Raw genomic sequence first — 21,973 nt, 5'->3', positions numbered from 1 at the left:
AATCTTAGTGAAGGAAATTGTATCAATTTTTTATGGTGCTTTTTGTGTCCTCAGGTTATGAAGGTTTTCTCCTAGATATTTTATAGTTTTAGATTTTATATTTTGATATGTGATTATGATTGATTTCTAGTTAATTTTTTGTGTATAGCAGGAGTTTTGGATTGAGGTTCATTCTTTCCCATATGTATATATAGTTGTTTTTGCACCATTTGTTGAAAAGTCTTTTATTCCCATTGAATTATTCTTATGCTTTGTCAATAATTAATTGCCCATACATGTGTAAGTCTGTTTCTGGGTTTTCTTTCTATTCCAAGCATCTATATGTCTGTCCTCACACCAGCACCATACTGTCTTGATTACTGTAGATTTATGATAAGTCTTGAAATCAAGTAGTGTAAGTCTCCTAACTTTGCTCTTCTTTTTAAATTTTGTTTTGGCCATCCTAGGACCTTTCCAATTCCATATATATTTTAGAATCTATTTGTCAATTTTTACCAAAAACCTGCGAAAATTTTAACTGGAATAACTGATTTGAACCTGTAGATCATTAGGGGAGAACTGATGCCTTAATTGTTTTAATAATACTGATCATTCAGTTCATAAACAGGGGATACCCTTAATTAATTTAGCTCTCTACTTTCTTTTTCTTTTTTTTGTTTTTGTTTTTGAGATAGTCTCACTCTGATACCCAGGCTAGAGTGCAGTGGTGTGATCTCAGCTCACTGCAACCTCCGCCTCCTGGGTTGAAGCGATTCTCCTGCCTCAGCCTCACAAGTAGTTGGGAGTACAGGCACATCCCATCATGCCTGGCTAAATTTTGTATCTTTAATAGAGACGAGGCTTCATCATGTTGGTCAGGCTGATCTCAAACTCCCGACTTCAAGTGATCCGCCTGCCTCCTCAGCCTCCCAAAGTGCTAAAATTATAGGCATGAACCACTGTGCCAGGCCTCTACTTTCTCTTGGGAATGTTTTATAGTTTTCAGAATACAAATATTGCACTTATTATATTTATCCCTAAATATTTCATTTTTTACACTATTATAGATAAGAAAACATTTTCACTTTCTGATTTTTTAATAGATGTTATGTTTTAGCACAGTTTTACGTTCACAGCAAAATTGAGCACAAGATACAGAGATGTTTCTTATATATCCCATATTCCCACATACACACAGCCACACTACTTTCAGATTCCCACACAAAAATGGTAATGGTAAAATCAGTGAGCCTATAGTGACCCATTACCATCACACAAAATCCATAATTTATTAGGGTTCACTCTTGGTGTTGTATATTCTGTGGGTTTTGACACATGTATAATGATATGTATTCCCCACTATAAAATTATACAAAATAGTTTCACTGCCCTAAAAATCCTCTGTGTCCTGCCTAGTCATCACTCCTTTCTCCCTAATTCCTGACAACCACTGATTGTTTTACTGTCTCCATAGTTTTGCTTCTTCCAGAATATCTAATAGTCAGAATCATAAAACTTGTAGCATTTTCTGATTCGCTTTCACTTGGTAACATGCGTTTAAGTTTCCTCCATATCTTTTCATGGTTTAATAGCTCATTTCTTTTTAGCATTTCATAATATTTCATTGTCAGAATATACCACAGTCGACCCACTTACACACTTAAGAATATCTTGGTTACTTTCAGATTTGGGCAATTATAAATAAATCTGTTATAAACATTCATATGTAAGTTTTGGCTTGGACATAGGTTTTCAACTCATTTGGGAGCACAATTGCCAAAATCATGTGGTAAGAGTTTGTAAGTTTTGTAGGAAACTGCCAAACTGTCTTTTAAATTGGCTGTACCATTTTATATTCCTACCAATAGTGAATGAGAGTTCCTGTTGCTCCACATCCTCACCAGCATTTAGTGTCATCAATGTTTTGGATTGTGGCTATTTTAATGGGTGTGTAGTAGTATCTTGTTGTTGTTTTAATTTGTAATTTCCTAATGATATAGGATGTTGAGCATTTTTTCATATGCATATTTGCCATCTGTGTATATATTCTTCGGTGAGGTACCTGTTCAGGTATTTTATCCATTTTAAATCAGGTTTTAAAAATCATTGAATTTTAATTAAGAGTTCTTTGTATGTTTTAGATAACTGTTTTATTAGTGTTTCATAAATATTTTCTCCTAGTCTGTGGCTTGTCTTCTCATTTTCTTGACAATGCCTTTCTCAGAGAAGAGGTTTTAATTTTAATGAAGTCCCACTTTATCTATCTATCTATCTATCTATCTGTATATCTATCTATCTATCTATTCATCCATCCAGATAGGGTCTCATTATGTTGCCTGGGCTGATCTCAAATTTTCAAGTGATCCTCCTCTCTTGGCCTCCCAAAGTGTTGGGACTACAGGCATGAGACCCTGTTCCCAGCCTCATCAATTTATTATTTCAAGGATTATGCCAATTTTTTGCTAGTATATAAAAATATGCAATTGATTTTAATATATTATCTTATGATACTCACTTATCAGTTATTTTATTATTTATTTTATAACATTTTTATAGAACCCTTGAGAATCTTGACAACACAATCATGTCATGTGCAAATAACAACAGTTTTAATTCTTCCTTTACGGTCTGCATGCCTCTAATTTTTTTTTTTTTTTTGTCTTATTGCATTGGCTAAAACCTACAGTACTATAGTGAATAGAAGTGCTGAGAACAGACATCCTTCCTTTGTTCTAAACCTTAGAAGAAATACATTCAGTCTTTTGCCATTAAATATGTTGTTAGCTCTAGATTTTTTTGTAGACATCCTTCATCTGGTTGAGAAAGGTCCTTTCTATTCATAGCTTTTTCTGATTTTCTTTTTTTAAATCAGGAGTAAAAGTGTTGAATTTTGTCAAGGGATGATTGTCATTTTTCTTTTTTGATTTTTTAATATAGTAAAGTATATTGGCTGATTTTCAAATGTCAGACCAACCTTGCATTCCTAAGAAAAATCCCACTTGGTTGTGATGCATTATCCTTTTTATACTTTGCTGTATTTCATTTGTTAATATTTTGTTACAGATATCTGTGTCTATGCTCATGAGAATATTAATCTATAATATTTTTTATGTGTGATGCCTGTCTTATTCTGGTATCAGGGTAATTCTGAACTCATAAAATAGTCATAAATGTTATCTCCTTTTTTATTTTCTAAGAAGTTTATTGTCTATATACAATGGTTATAATTTCTTTATTAGATATTTGGTAGAACTACTAGTGGAGCCATCTGGACCCGGAGTTTTACTTTGGGGAAAATTTTTTAATATCAATTCCATTTCTTAAATAGACATAGAACTTTTCACATTAACTATTTCTTCTTCAGTGAGCTATGGTAGCTTGTATCTTTCAAGGACTTTGTCTATTTCACTGAAGCTGTGAAATTTATAGGCATAACATTGTTCATAATATTCCATGGTTACCTTTTAATGTCTGTAGAATCTGCTCCTACTTTCATTCTTGATATTGGTAATTTGTGTCATCTCTTTTCTTTCCACTGTTTAGTCTCATGAAACGTTTTTCAATTTAATCAATCATTTCAAATAACTAGCTTTTTATTTTATTTTTAACTTTTTTAATTTTTTTTTTTTTTTTAGACAAAGTCTTACTCTGTTGCCCAGGCTGGAGTGCAATGGCACCATCTTGGTTCACTGCAGCCTCTGCCTCATGGGTTCAAGTGATTCTCGTACCTCAACCTCCTGAGTAGCTAGGATTACAGGTGCATGCCACCATGTCTGGCTAATTTTTGTTGTTTAGTAGAGACAGGGTTTTGCCATGTTGGCCAGGCTGGTCTTGAACCTCTGACCTCAGGTGATCCACCTGCCTTGGCCTCCCAAAGTGCTGGGATTACAAGCATGGGCCACTGTGCCTGGCCCAGCTTTTGATTTCATTTTCTCTAAAGCTTTTGTGTTTTTGATTTCATTAATTTCTGCTGTTACCTTTATTATGATGTCCTCTGCATGAGTTGGGTTTATTTGTTCTTCTTTTTTCAAATTTATTAAGGTAAAAGTTTACATCATTTCTGAGACTTTTTCTTTTTCTCATATAAGCATTTAGTGCTATAAATTTCCCTCATGGCCCTGTTTTAGCTGCATCTCATACATTTTGATATGCTGTTTTCATTTTCATCTACTTCACAATACAGAAGATATCTTATGATTTTTTTCTATGACCTGTGAATTATCTAGAAGCATTGCTGTTTTTAATTTTTATTTAAATATTTGGTAGCTTTAAATATAATCTTTTGTTATTGATTTCTAATTTAATTCCTTTTTGACTAGAAAAATATTTTTTGTTATTTTTTCCCAATCTTCCCATCCTTTGCTAGAAAAATATTTTATTAACTTATTTATTATTGCTTCCTTACTTTATAAAGCAATTTTGCTTAATTCTCTTTTTCTCTCTGGACTGACCTGTTCTGCTTCAGAAAGTTCTAGGCATAAAAAGACTGCTCCAGCCCTGGCTCTGAGTGACCTCTCTGCTCTGGGGCCCAAAACCGGGTAATCCCTGGGTTCCAATTCTAAATTTTCAGAAGAGTGTCTGATATGATCAGCCTGGGCTGGGTCTGACCTGGGGAAGTTGCTGGCACATAAAATTAACAAGGTCTGGTCTATCCCTTTAACAGAGCTGTGGCCAAAAATAGTTTTTAATAATGACACATTGACTGGATAGCACCTCAGAAGTTTAGTATACTGGCTGAGCACCGTAGCTCATGCCTGTAATGCCAGTACTTTGGGAGGCTGAGGCAGGTGGATCACCTGAGGTCAGGAGTTTGAGACCAGCCTGGCCAACATGGCGAAACCTCATCTCTACTATAAATACAAAAATTAGCTGGGTGTTGTGGCATATGCCTATAATCCCAGCTATTTGGAAGGCAGGGGAATCACTTGAGCCTGGGAGACGGAGGTTGCAGTGAGCTGTGGGCGAGCCATTGCACTCCAGCCTGGGCGACAGAGCAAGACACTGTCTTAAAAAAAAAAAGTTCAGTATACTTATTCAGCAGAAACACTTCTCAGATTTTATAATTGGTAAAAAGAAAAAGAAAGCCTTAAAATAAAATTGGGACCCCAGCCTTCAAAGAGCATGACTCTTTTTCATAGTTCCTTTGATGGTTAAGTTTGATTTCTCAAGCTGGAATATGCAGTGATATTACGGGGCTATTGAAAGTCATAGGATAAACATGGTGCATCTTCTTGTTTTTGTTTTTGTTTTTGAGGCAGAGTCTCACTCAGCCACCTAGGCTGGAGTACAGTGGCGCAATCTTGGCTCACTGCAACCTCTGCCTCCCAGGTTCAAGCGATTCCCCTGCCTTAACCTCCTAAGTAGCTGGGATTACAGGCGAGGGCCACCATGCCCAGCTAATTTTTATATTTTTAATATAGATGGGGTTTCACCATGTTGGCCAAGATGGTCTCAATCTCTTGACCTCATGATCCACTCACCTTGACCTCCCAAAGTGCTGGGATTACAGGCGTGAGCCACCCCACCTAGCCCAGGTGCATCTCCTTGAAGCATCCATTTTACGAGAAGTTTTGGGAAATTTTTATTTTAAAACAAACATAAATGTATGATGCAATAGACTGCAAAACAGCTCAAGATTTTTAAAGACATGGACCAGAACTTGGATTTCATAGTGGTGGATGGATGCTTTGTGAAAAAATTCCTGTAGCTTCTCTGTAAGGAGCCCTGGAAAACTCAATGAAAAATGTCAAGAATCCTATTTAGAATCATAATCTTCACCTTGTTAGCATTTAAGTAACATTTCAGTCTACATCATGTACAACTTATGCGTGTATTTTTCATTTAATACTAAGCCAGTTTCTCCAGGGCATCTATAGATACCAATTATGGGATTAATCTCAGCATGCTTATTGCACACTTATGACATACGAGGTCAAGTATGTCTTCTGAATATAGTTTATTTTGCATTTATCTTGCTAAGATAAATGGGGAGGAAGTGGGGAAGATAGAGGTGAAAGTGAATGGAAATGACAAAGTTATTTCCAGTCTTGAAAGAGGGAAGGATGGGGAAGTGATAAGGAAGTGGGATAGTGTTCCAGAAGCAATGCCTGGGACTAGACATGCTGGTTCTCTTGCAATTGAATTAGGATATCAGGGGAAATGCCTTGACAGTCATTAAGGAGAGTAAACACAGACATCTCTTGGACTGAAACCCATGTCCATTACCTCACTCCACACCTTTCGTCCTTCCTCCTGCTCAAATTTATAGTTGAGCAATCACTAAATTGGTAACAAAATACCAAGAACTGGAAAAGGAAATGAGAATTACTTATTAGCCTCCATTTTCTTCAAGGAAAATACTGCAGATTACTGCACATATAAGAGGAAGCCCTAAATTACATGATGTATCTGGTTATGACAAGCACACTGTACAGTAAGTAATACAATGTAGTCACTTCAGGTGTTTTCCTTTCCAGTTATGAAGGCATTAATATTGAAAGGTGTTTAAGAGACAAAGAAGCTTTGTAAACATGTCAGACCTCTCTGATGTTGAAAGGGATGTATTTCAGAATACGCAGCCTCGCGGGTAACTGGCCTATAAACACCTGCTCTGTTTTGCAGTTGATCCCTAATTCTCTGCTCTTATTGCTGGGTTAGCTTGATTCTTTGAACCCTGTTAAAGTGTAAATATCTCTGGAAAAGTTATTAATTTTTCTTCATTATAGTGTAGTTGTGAAAGCAGAAAGGAAAGAGGCTTCCTTGTAACTAGAACCAAGATCATCTTCGTTCTAGTTGTCACTGAATTTCTGTGACCGATGGGCATAGCCCTTCTTTCAATCTCCATGACCTCATCTGAACATAAAGGGGCTGAGATAGAAGAACTCTAGTGTCTTTTTAAGGTTCAACTTTCTGTGAGTCTATGAGAAAAGACAATGTGGGTAGGACCATTTTTGGAATGGGATCTGAGTTTCTGTGCTCGGAACAAAGGAATGGGGATACGGGTACCCAATGTCAGACTTTTCTCATAGTGTCCTTCTGTCAAGGGAAACTCCTGGGGCTGTATACCTGTGATCATAACAGTGATAAAAACTATCGTTAGGGCCAGGATGGTGGCTCACGCATGTAATCCCAGCACTTTGGGAGGCCAAGGCGGGTGGATCATGAGGTCAGGAAATTGAGACCATCCTGGCGATGGTGAAACCCCATCTCTACTAAAATACAAAAAATTAGCCGGGTGTGGTGGCACATGCCTGTAGTCCCAGCTACTCAGGAGGCTGAGGCAGGGGAATCACTTGAATCTGGGAGACGGAGGTTGCAGTGAGCAGAGATTGTGCCACTGCACTCCAGCCTGGTGACTGACAACAAAAACAAAACACAAACTATCGTTAGTGCCTGTTCTGTGCGTCTGCTGACTTGATATAATTTACCTCAACTACTCATGATTCAGAACTGCTGATATGTAGGACCATGACGCACACATTCTTGAATCAGCTTCTAAATCCTTTACTCATTCTTAAGAACCAGTCAATACAAGTCTTTACCTCTGTTGTGAGATGGGACAGATGTGTTTGGGATTATTCATCCCGTTAGTCTTACCTCATCTCAATAACTTGCCAAGCAGAAAAGGCGACGACAGACCTGCATCTGCAAGAAAGTGAACTGGTTCACATTTAATTGGTTTAGAACTTACGGGATAGCCAGGTGGGTCTATCCAGCAGGCAATTGGCAATCCAAGTCCAGCACAGAGGAAAGAGCTGGATTTAGGAGTCATTTATATATAGGGAGTTGTTGATACCTAGAACTTTACCTTTTCAAAAAACATAATAATGCATGTGTATTTATATTTCTTATCATCTGCGGCACAAATTAGATGACATGACACGGAATTTTAAAAAGTTTTTGAAGGATGTATATGTTTCAAAAGTCCTAAACGTGACTACGTCTTGTCAAGTGGCCAGGGAGAAGGTTGAGGGCTAAAGTCAAGGTCAGGGTTAAGCTCTGGAGACGGCAGTTTTTGATTCTGATTGCGTTCCTAGTGGATCTCTCCATTTCTAAAATAGGGACACTTTAGTCTCAGTCGTATTCCAATTCAGACAGAGTTCCCTAGTCAGTGGGAGGTTTGGGGAACATTTTCAGTGTCTGTGGGATATAGGTGCAGGGGTGAGAGGCAAGCAGGACGAGGGGCCTGGTGTGGCTTCTGCCCCCTGCTCAGGAAGGTGAGTGGGAGGACTCCTCCCCCACACCCCTGGCCTTTCCCGGTGGGCATCAATGAGCTCAGGGTCTCCTTGCAAGGGGGCTGGGCTCTCTGACTACAGGCATGCCACTGACGTAGAGGTAATTAACGGATAGTTTCTACCATGACCTGCTGACCCCTTTATAGGAACCACTGTGAAGATAAAACGACGTTCTGTTTTCTTTTTTCTTAGTGTCTCCAGTGCCTGAAACCTTTGCAGTCATCACACTATTTCGTGTTTATCATTAATCTTCCAGTTGAAAGCATCCCCTTTTCTCTCCTCGTGTTCCTGCCCTGGTCCATCTACAGTTCAGGTGACGGACCCTCTCAGAAAATGCTCCCTGTGAAGCCAAAATGTGGTGAGTTAGACGGGGCCGTTTCCAGCACGCCCCTCATCACCCCGTGCCTGTGCAGTGTCATCTACTTCTGATAACAGCCTTGGGCTGAGGGTGCAGGGGAGGATGGTTTTATGCCACGGATACCTCATTCGTCAATGCTGTCTTCTGAATCTTTCTCTTCACGTCCATTATCACAGGCCTAGAACAATTGTTTTTATTAGACAGTTTAATACATTGCCTCTTAGACCAGCAGGCGAACCCGAGCATCTTTCTGACTCCTGTGCTGTCATTAACATGCTTCTTAACTCAAAACAGCTGTTCCTCCCCTTCCGCCTCCCCCTCCTCTTCTCTCCCAACCTTTGCTCCTCAGACAAACTTTGCTTATTCAGAAACTTTGGCGGAAAAGATTTTTGAGTAAATGAGAATTCTGGAAAGATAAGGATTTGTCTCTTTCAGCATGGACACCTTTTAATTTTAACCATTTTGATGAAAATCTTTACAAAATCCGTTGTTTAGTACCTTCTTAAACAGAAAATAGGATGAAATTTAATTTTTCTCTTGATGCCTTGAGATCATCATAGTGAACAAGATATCGTTATTCTGCTGAAATGCAACAGGGCCCTGAGGGTCTTTTGGACCACATAAAGGGTCCCCAATTTTCTGATTCTGAAGTTATTTTGAAAACTTTTAAATAGACTCTCTGTCTCCCTGCTTTTCATCAGTCCATTAACCTATCACTCTGGTTATCAATGCACCCTATTTTCAGAAGTTCTTTTCCCCTAATTTTCTAATTTTCAACTTACTTTGTGGTGAACATAGAAGACCAATATAGACACACGCTTAAACATGTGGGCACACAGATGTGCATTAGAACTAGATGTAAAGAGGTGTGAGGAGGCATCTGAGAGTTTTCTATGAGCAAATGGATCCCGTTGCAAGTTCTGTATTTTGGTTTCCCAGAGACTGCTTTTGATAAATTGTTTGCTCATTTTAGAAATAGAAAGTTGCAAGACAAATGAGTTTAATAAAGATGAAAAGCTCCCAGATTTCTAGGAGTCATTTACCTTTCTAGAAAGTTCTTCCTCAGTTCATTTTTTTTTCTCTTAACCGCGAGTGTAGGTAATGGTTACTAAAAGGAGATTCCTTTTATGAGAGGCCTGTCATTTCATTATCCCAACTTCACGTACAAATGATTTTACTATCTTCAAAATGTGATCATGATATTCTCAAACTACAGTCATTTAAAAAAAAAACCTACCAGGTGCAAAAACAAACTGCAACCACAACAGCGAAATCCCTCTCTCTCCCTCATTGTCCTCTTTGGCAAAGTTCTGTGGAAAGCTGAATAAATGAACAGGGCCATTTGACAGAGTGTAACCCACACCAGCCCTGTTGTGCAATGCCTTGAACGTAAGTCCTTTTCAACTAAACAGAGGTATATTTTCTTTTATATTGTTGACTTTGACCCTGAAGCTTAGCAAAGAACACTTGTGCAACATTTTCTGGATCAATTTATCATCCGCTCAGAGCAGACGTGCATTTTTCTCATCATTAAAGGGAAAGCAAACCCATCTCCGTAATCCCGCATTCCGCTTTGTTTCTTTCCAGTCCTTCATGTTGTAGATTCTGAAATATTAATGAAGGGATGTGAGAGTAATGTGCTCTATCCTCACATCCAGCCCCAGTGGGAGCAAGGATATGGCCAGGGAATGGGAGAATGAGCAATTTCCTCATTTTGCAAAACAGTGGTGCTCAAAGTCAGGTTGTTGGATTCCATCTCTGAATATCCCAAGGTGGTAATCTAAAATCCAGATTCCTAGGCTAATCTACACCTATGGAATCAATGTTTCTGGAGGATGGGGCTTTGCCACTTACATTTTAAATGGATGCATTTAAAACTGATTGGAGTAGATGGTGTCCGAGCTTTTTCTTTACTTAATGAATTCTATGCTGCTGACTCTTATGTGAATACTGGTAATAGTTAATCTACTTACAGGCTGGGCATCATGGCTCGTACCTATAATCGCAGATCTTTGGGAGGCCAAGGCAGGAGAATCGCTTGAGCTCAGGAGATTGAGACCAGTTTGGGCAACAGAGAACTTGTTTCTATATAAAAAAAAAGATTAAATTTAAAAATGTACTTATAGAATACTCATAATAAAGTTTATTATCGTAATAATAATAACTTTTGTTTGTATAGCAGCATTTTTTAACTTTTCAAAGTGTTTTCCTATTTTCCTATATATAACCCCCAGAAGTGGGCAGGGGAGGTATCATTACCTCCATTTTAGAGCTGTAATAAGGTCCCTGAAGCTTAATGACTTGTGCCAACTACATTGTAACTTAGTGGTCAGGAGTCAGGACTGGCATGCAGATCTTCTGTCCTCATTTCACTGCACATTTGCTGTTCTAAGATCTAAGACACAAGAGGAATCTTTATTAAAGTGACCCTTAAAAATGGACTTGAGCTGAAATCAGCGCCTTCCAAGCTGCTCCACGTGCTGTCAAGTGTGCTGTGCATTTGCTACTGAGAGACGAAAGCACAGACAAACATGCCCTGCAAACTGGGAGAGAAATGGCAATCTTCAAAACAAAGGAATCTCGTTCCTCTTCTGTTCAACCCCTTCAATTTTCTGATCCACTCCCTCTTTCTTGTAAAGACTTAAACTCTGAAATAATTATATAAAATTAAGTTGGTAAAAGCCAGGCTCATTTCCTTAAGATTCATGTGTTAACATTTGGGGCAGTTTTCTCAGGACTCAGGGAGATGATTATTTCCAAGGTTGGCTGCGGGAAGTTCCTCTTCCCTAGGGAGAAGCAAGCCTCCTTCTCAGGACACCTACCTCGGTGACACAGCCTAACTGTAAGCAGAAGTTCATAAAAAAAGTTGATTTTTTTAAGTGCTGGAGACTTTTCTCTTTTTACTTCTGGTCATAACTACCCACTGTCCAAAAAAAGGAGACACAGCAGGCTCTAAACTCTCTCCGAAGCTGAATGCAAGTTGAGTGTCTGGGAGTCTGAGGGAGGTGCGGGAAACACTTTCCAGCACCAGGGGTCTGTTTTTATCTGTAGATCAAGATAAGCAAGTCGGAGGATTGTTAGCAGAAAGGAATCTCTTTGGGCAAATTATAATTCTCTTAAAAGAAAAGAGCATGAAGGTGGGAGCTTGCCGGGCACCAATGTATGCAGTAAAATGAATGAAAGTTTGGAAGACGAGGATCCTTTGCATTGGAAAATGGCTTGGGTGCCCATGCTGAAGCCACGCTGAATTTCCTGTGTTCCTGCAGCAGCCTGGGAGGAGACCGGCAGAGTCACATTCAGGTGGTGCTTGCCTGCCTTGACACACCATTTCTAATTATGACGCCTTTGTAAACCCCTTCCCTTTTGCTTCACAGGGCTTATAAAGGTACCCTCAAACCTCTGCCTTCCTGTGCCTCCCTGCCCCGAGGTAGAAATCCTCCTCTTGCAGGAAGTACAAAGCAAAGTTCAAAGCTTTCATGGTCAAAAGAAAGTGTGCCTGATCCAGGATAACATGATTAGGTAACAATTAGGCTAAAAAAAAAAAAAAAAAAAAAGCCAGGGCCCTGCATCACTGGCCAGTGCTGGCCTTCTGCAATCTCTGCTTTTCTAAAAGATGCTTTTTATTTCCTTGTTCAGTATGAAGATGCAATCCCAATTTGAATCCATTTAGGGTCAAAGTCACAGGCAGCTCTGGGCTCTCAGGGGATGGAGAGCTCTGATGAGTCTGTGATGGAATGTCCCCACCAAATACAGAGGCTAAGGGATGGAGCTTAAGGGAGGGATGACAAAGAAAGGAAGCAAGGGTCTGCAGACCCAGGGCAGGCCCTGTTGCTCTGGTGGCTTTCTGCAGGACTGCCAGGCTTGTTTCCTCACTATAAAACAAGCCCAGTTCAACCCACGTTAAAAGGGGGTTAAAAGAGGTCATAAATCTTTCTGGGCACTGATGATCCATGGAAAACGTGGCCTGATGTCTTTGACATCTGTTTCGGGTTCTCAGCCTCAGCTGGCTCCACTGCCCTTTCTCCTGCGATAACTCACAGGCCCCATTCAGGCCGACGAGTGGCAGGTATAGAGTGTCTCCCCTCGGAGCACTGGGGATGAGGGGTGAGCGTCCGGGCAGCAGGCGAGCCCCCAAGGCTGGCCCACTGACACCGTAAGTCTATACCCAGGGGCTGGTGGAGGGGAGGCTGTGGGATTGACGGTGTAAATGGGCAGCACACACAGCCCGCAGAGGGGAGGCCGGCGGCGGGTGGGAGAGCGCTGGCTGAGGTTGGTCACACGGAGATTGAATTTCAGCCGAATTAGATCAGAGCTGTGGGAAACAGCACCTCCTTCACACACACAGCCGGTCTCATAGGAAGATGTGGGAGGGCGGCTGGGGAGACAGAGGCAGGCAGCTGCGATGAAATACTGAAGTCCTCTCACAGCAGCTAACAGCTAACTTAATTACTCAACTACCTCTCCCCAGCGTACTGGCCAGACTTCGCAGACTCTGGGGTTTTAGACTGAAAGACTCCATGGTGCCAGGGAAAGATGGGGTGGTCAGCATTTAAAACACACCGTGGTTTGGGAGTGAGGCTGGGTGTGTCTCTAAAGGAGGAAAAGCATGATTATAAATGTACAAGAACTTTTAGATCCACAGCGATAGAAGGCAAACTCCAGAAGGGATTTCCGTGGCTTTCACTGCTACCTTTAGGGGTTTGATGTTTTATAGCATTTCATTAACATGCAATGCGAGCTCTCAATACCATAACTGTGTTCGCTACTGCTGCTAGAAACTGTTCCTCTAATCCCCTTTCTCTGCTTAATAACCCGACGCCATTTCAGTGACCCAGAATACCAGCTTTTCTTGGGGAGGCATTGGAGGAGTGGAAAATTGGGAGAAAGTTTTAGAATTAAAATGGGAACACTTGCAGTCCTATTAAAAAGGGCAAGAAGTCAGCTGCTTTGAAATTCACCCCCTCAGCAGGGGTGGGGAAAGCCTTTCCAGGAGACAGTGGGAACACATTTGTTCCCTAAGCTGGCACCAGAGTGGCTTTCTCCAGGGCAGCCAGGGTCTGGCATTCTGTGTACACCCTTTGAATCAGGGAGCCTTCAAATGATCCTTTTTTCTCTTCCTGTCATTCAACAAGAGGCTGGCGGCAAAAATTCCTACAGCAGCTTCTCCTGAACCAGGCAGAAAACAGCCCTGAGGCTGCTCGGTGCTCCCTAATCTCCTGGTTTGCACATCCATTTTGAGCCTGCTCCTGATGAGGAGAAAATGATCTCAACTGCTCACTAAAGGTCCCAGGTTTGTCACGATGCCGGGGTCTTTCTGCGTAGCCCTCCTTTTCTCAGACTGAGCAGCTTCTGGAGTTTTGTACAATGCCTGGGCCTGAGGAAACCTGCCAGGATGTCCCCAGTAGGATGAATGATCATCCCCCTGTAACAGACAGCAATACCCGGAGCAGAGACAGAGTCCACGCTGTGAGATCTGACTCAGTGTTTGAATTCTTAGGAGCTCACCACTTTGTTGGATTTCTCATGACTGAAAAAAAGAGACCATTCAGATCTGGACAAGAACTTAGGTGCTGTTTTGGATTCCCCTAGATTAGGTGGGTACCCAAAAGAGTGCGTGGAAAAACTGCAGGGAATCTGAGTCCTCTGAAATGGGATGAAAAATTTATATGTCAAAATTGTGTTTATTTCCTCCAGCCCCAGGAAGAGAGCCCTATATATACTGTTGAACAGATCTGTTGATTTTCAAGATTCCAAGACTTCTCTAGACTTCAGAACTACTGTTTTATATTAAATATTTTGCAAAGGTAATTTTAAGAGGGAGCATAGATTTCCCTCCATCACAGGCTCTGCAAAGTACAATGCACTGTCTGCTGTCTACTTTGCCACATGGAGCCTGGCTGCTTGACTCGTGTAACTCAACGTAAACAGTAACCAAGAGAGGATGCACACAAGCAGGCAGGGTATGCCCACAGGGTCACTGCTTGGCATGGCTCTGCTGCTGCTGGAGAATGGTTCTCTCTCAGATGGATCTATTCTGTTAATCCCTCTGTCCCAGAATTTGTAGTCCCAAGGCAGTGCTGTGGGAAGACATATTAACAAAAAGAAAGAGCATAAATGAGAACCCTAAAGAGGTTACAGGGTTCAGGCTTGATGAACCTCTTAGATAAGAAAGTTAGGTAGATATAGAGCAAGATTTGCATTCATCACATGGGAAGAGTGTACGCGGGCCTGTGGGTACAAACCCCTTTCTGCCAGGGTAGGGAAGGTTCTTGGGGGAAAGGTGGTTGTCATAATACATCTTAAACAATAACAAAGATGCCAGAATCCCATAGTTTCCCTTTTTGGAGTTGATATTTGGATGCAAATTACAGGCATGTTTTGCCTTAAAAAAAAGTCCAGTGTTAGGCTGGGTGCAGTGGCTTATCCCTGTAATCCCAGCACTTTGGGAGGCCAAGGCAGGCAGATCACCTGAAGTCAGGAGTTCGAGACCAGCCTGGCAAACATGGTGAAACCCCCGTCTCTACTAAAAATATAAAATTTGTTGGGTCTGGTGGCATTCATTTGTAATCCCAGCTACTCGGGAGGCTGAGGCACAAGAATCACTTAAACCCACGAGGCAGAGGTTGCAGTGAGCTGAGATTGCGCCACTGCACTCCAGCCTGGGCAAGAAGAGCGAAATTCCATCTCAAAAAAAGAAAAAAGAAAAGAAAATCCAATGTTGGTAAATTGATTTCCCAAAGCAGATAAATTGATTTCCCAAAGCAGATAAATTGGGAAATTGGGTGTGGTGATTGTTTATATTAAATAGTAAATACTGGCTGGGCACAATGGCTCACACCTGTCATCCCAGCACCTTGAAAGACCGAGGCGGCCGATCACTTGAGGCCAGGAGTTCAAGACCAGCCTGGGCAACATGGTAAAACCCTGTCTCTACAAAAACAAAACAAAACAAAACAAAACAGAACAAAAATTAGCCAGGCATGGTTGTGTGCCCCTGTAGTTCCAGATACTCAGGAGGCTGAGGTGAGAGGATCTCAGTGTGAGGAGATTGAAGCTTCAGTGAGGTGTGATTGTGCCACTGCACTCTAGCCTAGATGACAGCATGAGACCTTGTCTCAAAAAAAAAAGAACAAAAACACAAAAACCTGAAAAACAGCAAAAACTAGCTACCATTGATGCAGGACTCACATAAGCAGAGCTTTACATACTTTATCTCAAGCAATTCTTCTGACAGTACAATGAAATGGGTACTATTTCTCCATTTTTCAGATGAGGAACTTAAGGTTTAGAGAGTTTAAGTTCCTTTCAGAAGGTTACTTCTCTACCAAGTGCCAGAGAGAACCAGCATTGAAAGCCAGATCAGTCTACCTCCAAAGACTATTCTCTCAAATTCTCTACTATCAGCTCTTCAGTGCAGTGGGATTTGATGCTTTCCCAGAAATATCAAGACCCTAAATGCATCTTAAACACAATTTGATTTTCAAAGGTAGAAAAAAAAGGAACGAAGTTTTACCAAGTGCCTACTGTCCAGATAGTATGTCAGGGGATATGACTATGTCATTTTGTAAAAATTTAAATTTTATAAAATATTCAATTCTTGTGGAATATTTTCAAAATACACCTGTCAGTTACAGTTAGGTACACACACGCAAATCCTCTCCCTCAAGCAGTCTCATAAACTAGTCAAAGCCTTCCAGGGCAGAGGGCAGACTTTGCTCCCTATTTTATCCTCTTTGTGCATAGAATATTTGTCTTGGGCCGATGCATAATTACTGAATGAATTAGTGAGTACAAACATGAACCTATTTTGAGGACAGTCATCAGAAAGTCTTATTTCTTAAAATGGAAGTAGCTCACCCTGGCTATGATGGATATATGGAGAATGCTCAATAAACACCCAAAGTAAGGTCTTAACGCAGAAGACTAAGACAGATGAGAAATAAGACAAGGCTATGGAGCTATTGTTTTTGAAATTTGGAAAACTATACTTTGTTTTTCTAATGTTTGGTTGTTTCTATTCAGATTGGGGAAATTAAAAGCTCGTACTTGTTCAAAGTTTTACCCGATGAACATTATACCTACCCCTTTCAGAGATCTCATTGAATGAGTCCGTCTGTGATTTTTTTTCAGCACTGTGATCCAAATGATATCCAAACATAACATTCCCCCTCCTACCCCTGCCCCCTCAGTGCATGTGTGTTTGGTGAATGTTAATGTGCCCAGGGTCTTTGATATTGGGAAGTTACCATTCATTTTTTTGGTTGGAAATGCAAATAGTCCATCAAAATGTAATGCTTTTGGTGAACCAGAGATTGAAAGAATGGACCAGTTTTAAGGACAGTAATCATGGACTTAATTTGCAGCTCAAGAAAGATCATTTCTGCTGAGTAGTATCCTGAAGCAAATACTACCAAGGGGAGCTATGGACTTTCCAGACTTAATATTCTTAAAACTATGGATAAACATCCCTCTTGAGAAACGCAGGTATTCACATGCTTAAAGACCGAGGTTTGGTACATATGCTATCTTTTTTTTTTTTTTTTCTTGAGGCAGGGTCTTGCTTTATTGCCTAGACTGGAGTGTAGTGACACAGTCATAGCTCACTGCAGCCTTGGCCTCCCAAAGTGTTGGGATTACAGATGTGAGCCACTGCACCTGGCCTGCAGATGCTATCTGAAGGCTGCTTGCATGTCTCTGGTGTGGTCAGAGCTAATGGGTTGTAAAGTCATAAGCAAGTTAGCTGCTCCTTGTTTTAGCTCAATCTCTGTCTGCCCTTATGTCTTCAAGGCCAATAGCAGAGAGTGGTAGCCTCCAGAAGAGGAAACAATCATTGGACCCAGAGTTCTTCACTGCCTGCTCCACAGATTACAGTTCACTATCCCAATTAGATTGTTCCAGGGACCCTCCCTCCCTTCTTTCCTTCCTTCCACTGACTCATTGATCCATTCATTCAACAATTGATTGAGCCTCTCCCTATGGCCTTATAGCAGCCCCCATCTGGGGGGAGGACACACATCAGTAAGCCCTTAGAGTCTAGTATGCAATCGAGGGTTACAGCTATCACAGCTGTTGGGACAGCAGAGTAGAGGGACACCTGACTGTTGGCAGTCAGGGACAAGGAGATTTTCCTAGAGGAAGGGAGCTTAAGCTGAGCCTTTCAATTCTTTTTTTTTTTTTTTTTTTTTTTGGAGACAGGTTCTCACTCTGTTCCCCAGACTGGAGTATATTGGTGCGATCTTAGCTCACCCCAACCTCTGCCTCCCAGGCTCAAATGATCCTCCTGCCTCAGCCTCCTGAGTAGTTGGGATTACAGACACATGCCACTAACACCCAGCTAATTTTTGTATTTTTAGTAGAGATGGGGTTCACCATGTTGGTCAGGCTGGTCTTGAACTCCTGACCTCAAATGATCCACCTGCCTCGGCCTTCCAAAATTCTGGGATTACAGGTGTGAGCCACTGTGCCTGGCCTGAGCTGAGCCTTTAAGAAAATAAGAAAAGTTTGCTAGGAAGAAAAGAAATGGTAAGGCTCTCCAGGCTGATGGAATACCATGTGTGAAAAAGCATGGGCATGGGGAAGAGGGGAGAAGTAGGCAGAAGAAATGGTGGCAGAGGCCAAGAAGGGAAGTAGCCCTGCCTGGACTCCAGGCTGTGTGCAGAGCCATGATAGGAGATGAGGTCAGATAAGAATAACAATCGCTAACATTTATTAAACACCTGCTATTTTCCAGGCACTGTCCTAATGGCTTTATGTGTTTTGACTTAGTTAATCATGGCAACAGCCTTATGAGGTGTGTATAAATATCACTGCTGTTTTCCAGAATCACAGGGAGATCGAGTATTTTGCCCAAGAGCACACAGCTAGAGAGTGGAGAAGTCAGGTTTCAACCCAGACTGATTGACTCCAGAGCGTGTGCTACTCATGGCTATGCCAGACTGCCCTGATGGCCTCAGGTTTGCCTTGCCAATTGACAAAGGTGACTCTTCCCTACCCATTGGCCCATGGTTAGAGGTTACCATGACTGTGGAGATAGGGTTCTCGTGTCATTCTCTCCTTCCTTAGACCACAGGGAGTGAAGCTGCTCACACTGTTTAGTACAGAAAGCCATTGCAGCGGGTAGGGACCATATTGGTTTTATTCATCAATGAAAATTCAGTACCAAGCCCAGTGCCTGGTATACAGTAAGCACTCACTGAATACTTATGGAAGAAACAACAAATGAATTCATGGATTTTTATCTATTAAATATATGGAAGTGAATTCAGACTTCTTCAGGATTATGTTTACCTTCACTTTTGAGATGTAAATTAACAAAAAACGAGATTCCACTAAAACCCTGTCACATGTATATATTTGGAAATCTGTGAAACAGTCAACCCCAAACCAAAATTTGCATAAGATTAACTTATTTCTTTCAATTTGCAACATGGATTGTGGGGTGTGCGTGTGTCTGTGTATGCATGTGTGTTCCATGTGTACCATGTGAATTTGCTTTAATATGTACATTCTGTAATTCACAAATGGTTCCAGCTTCCTACTCTTCCAGTTAAAATAAACAAAAAGGAGGGTCCTGAGTGTCTATGATTTTCATAAGACCTCCTATGCTGTTTCTTCTGCAGATGATCAACAGTTGCCTGCCTTCAACTTTGGAGCGCACAAGAACTAGGTAGGTAATAGAATTAGCTCACACTAACATCCAGGCATGGAATTTGCTCAGTGACATTAATGCATCGATTGCTTCCTATATATTTCAGTGTCATAAACAAAGTTGCTCTTTCCTTTGCAAAACGAAAAGAGCACAGTGGAAACAGAGAAGTGTGTCTTCTGTTTGGTCAGCAAGGCAGGAAAGGCCTTGTGTGCTCTGTCCATCAACACTGATAAGCTGTGACATCGGGAGGCTGGGAGGACACCCAGCTGTTCCACCTACACTAAATCCCAGGGTGCATGATCCTGCTCAGGAAGCAAAGGGAGCTCAAACAGGGAAAGATGAACACCATGAGCACAAATAGTCTTCTACTTGAAGTTTCTTAAATTATTTGAGTATCCATATATTTGAGCTTCAGGAGATCATTATCGTTATTTTCTGGGTTTCTTCCTTGTAGCTCAAAGAGTATGTGTTTTGAGCCACCCTTTGTGAGATATTTGGCCTAGGTTTGCACTTCTAACACATGTCAGTAAACTGATATAGCTCAAGAACATCTCTTTTCCCAGAGTTACCTGTTATTTTTCACTAAAAGGCGTCAGTCAAAACTCAGAAATGTGTTTTGAGCATTTCAGTTGGTGTGGCCCCGCTACAAAAGCCTTCTTCCAAAAGAGTCCAAATATTAAGGAATCCAGCAAAACTAGAACAAGATGCATCATAATTGGTTTCTGTGAATTAAGAAACAATTGATTTTTAATTTCTTAAGTATAATAGTATTTGATTTCTTAAGTAATTTGTGATTAAGTATAATAGTATTTGATGCATTTTATTCAATTGTGAAGAGTATTAATGATTCTAACAAGTTTTATGTGCTTTATTGGTTTCAAATGCCTCCTACAAAGTTTATATTTGTTCATTTGGTTCTCGTTAGCCCTTTCTGAAATGAAGAAAATTATCATTATGCTACTCTTGCAGATGAGGAGACTGAAGTTCAGGGAACATACCAGGCTCAGGGATTTGCCTTAGAGGCAGCCTGGGAAAAGTAAAGGAGCAAGAACTTGAACCTAGTTCAAGTTCCAAAACCCATTTTCCTCTTATCCACTCAATGGATAAATCAAGAAAAGTGAGAAACTTATTCTTGAGTGTCTAACACAGGCTAGGCAATTTTATACATACTATTTCATTTATAAACTGCAGGTAGGGAGCTATTATCAGGGATAAAGAAATTAAGATTCCAAGAGGGCCAATAACTTAATAGATGCTTGGTAAGTGACAGAGCCCTCTCAGTGAAAAATAACAGGTAACTCTGGGAAAGATACAGGTAACTCTTGAACTATATCAGCTTACTGAAATTCGTGCAAACCTAGGCAGAATATCTCACAAAAGAAAGCTTATTTGTAAAAAGTGGAGTTTGGTTGGCTTTTTCTTTCTATTCTGAGGAATATTTTCTTTTCCTTTTCAGAAAGTCCAGGTCAGGAACCGTATCTTTGCCCAGCCACCTGCAAACAGACTTGAGAACAATGTAAATCGCCCTCTGCAGGATATTGATTCTGATGGAGCAAATGTTGATTAAGCAGAATGGTGGCTTTTTTTAACTGGAGGAATTCCAGATCTTTCCTTAGGCCCATCTCTCCAGGGAAATGAGCTCTATCCTCAAAAATCTACAGAAAACCTGAGTAAGAATGAAGATTTATGATGGGAGACGCTGGGCGGAAGACGGCTGGCTATCTGGTAGGCTATCTAGAAGCTCATCTTTGTGTTATTAGAGAAACACTCCTGCTCTTGACAGGATATGGTCTGCTTATCACATAATCTTCTCAAGTTTCATTCCCATTCTGCTTACAAATGCCCCAAATATAAAGAGATGCATTTCATCAAGACAGCCTTTTAAGAGGCAGTTGATCCCAGCTGTTGCCGTCTATCTTAAACACCTACCTTTTCACCCTAGTGTGGGGTTTACATGTCGATAAGGGATGTAAAAAAGAGAACTTGAGAAATCTCAGCAGAGGAAAAACACTGAGGCTGCCTCTGGGGATTGGAGCAGGAGTAGAAAGCTCAGGAAGCTCTAAGTTCCAGAACGCCCCTCCTTTTCAGAGAGGAGCCCTGGGGAGATGCTGGCCTCAGGCCTTGAGCTGACCTCAAATACCAGGGACTGTAAACTCTTCTCCAGGCACCTAAGCTGAGGGATTCATTGCCTGCTACTCTGGCATTTTCTTGTCAAGAGCCGGTGGTAAATCGAAGTGAAAGATGCAGGTAGGAACTGGAAAGCCAGACCCGGAAGGTTTTGGCTCAGCCACGGACCCTCCATCCTGGCATTGTCCATGCTCATCCATGATGAATACTCAATACCTGATTTCATGACATACATATGTAGACCTGGGATGCATTCCCAGACTGCCAAGTGGGATATGCTGGCAAATGACCTGGGAGTTTTCTTTCACTCCTGGGTCTGCAAGCTCAGAAAGCCAGGGGCTCTTGGGGACTGCTAAGTCCGGAAGGCTTTCATGCAGAATACTGAGGGGGAGGTTAGAATTAAGTATTAAGTGGGCAAAACAGGAGGGGTGGTTTCAGAGACCTGCTTGGGTCCTGGTGCAGCCTGTTGTAGCTGATAGGGACGGAGGCGGGGAAGTATCTCCTTTGTTGGAGAAGAAATTAACCTGTGACTGTGAATCCAGTCAGCTCCCTCCTAAAGGCTGGGCTGCAGTATTTGAAGTCGGGACTGGTGTGTTTTGGGAAGCTGGCTGCATCAGGTTCCCATTA

The 21,973-nt window shown here is 41.2% G+C and overlaps 1 long non-coding RNA gene across 2 annotated transcripts in view; it reads left to right on the top strand.

The window, feature by feature from the left end:
* The window catches only part of LOC105716352 (uncharacterized), a 58,864-nt gene extending 37,430 nt beyond the window's left edge, over nucleotides 1-21,434 (top strand). For both annotated transcript variants that reach the window (XR_010345495.1, XR_010345496.1), the window contains exons 2-3: nucleotides 19,191-19,237; nucleotides 20,676-21,434. This is a non-coding gene — a long non-coding RNA (uncharacterized LOC105716352). The remainder of the gene's footprint in view (nucleotides 1-19,190; nucleotides 19,238-20,675) is intronic.
* The last annotated feature ends 539 nt before the right edge of the window (nucleotides 21,435-21,973 follow it).

The sequence above is a fragment of the Aotus nancymaae genome, unplaced genomic scaffold (genome assembly GCF_030222135.1).
Source record: "Aotus nancymaae isolate 86718 unplaced genomic scaffold, 86718_ANA_hifiasm-v0.15.2.pri h1tg000036l, whole genome shotgun sequence".
Classification (NCBI taxonomy): Eukaryota; Metazoa; Chordata; class Mammalia; order Primates; family Aotidae; genus Aotus; species Aotus nancymaae.
This window is presented reverse-complemented; position numbering and strand designations above follow the sequence as displayed.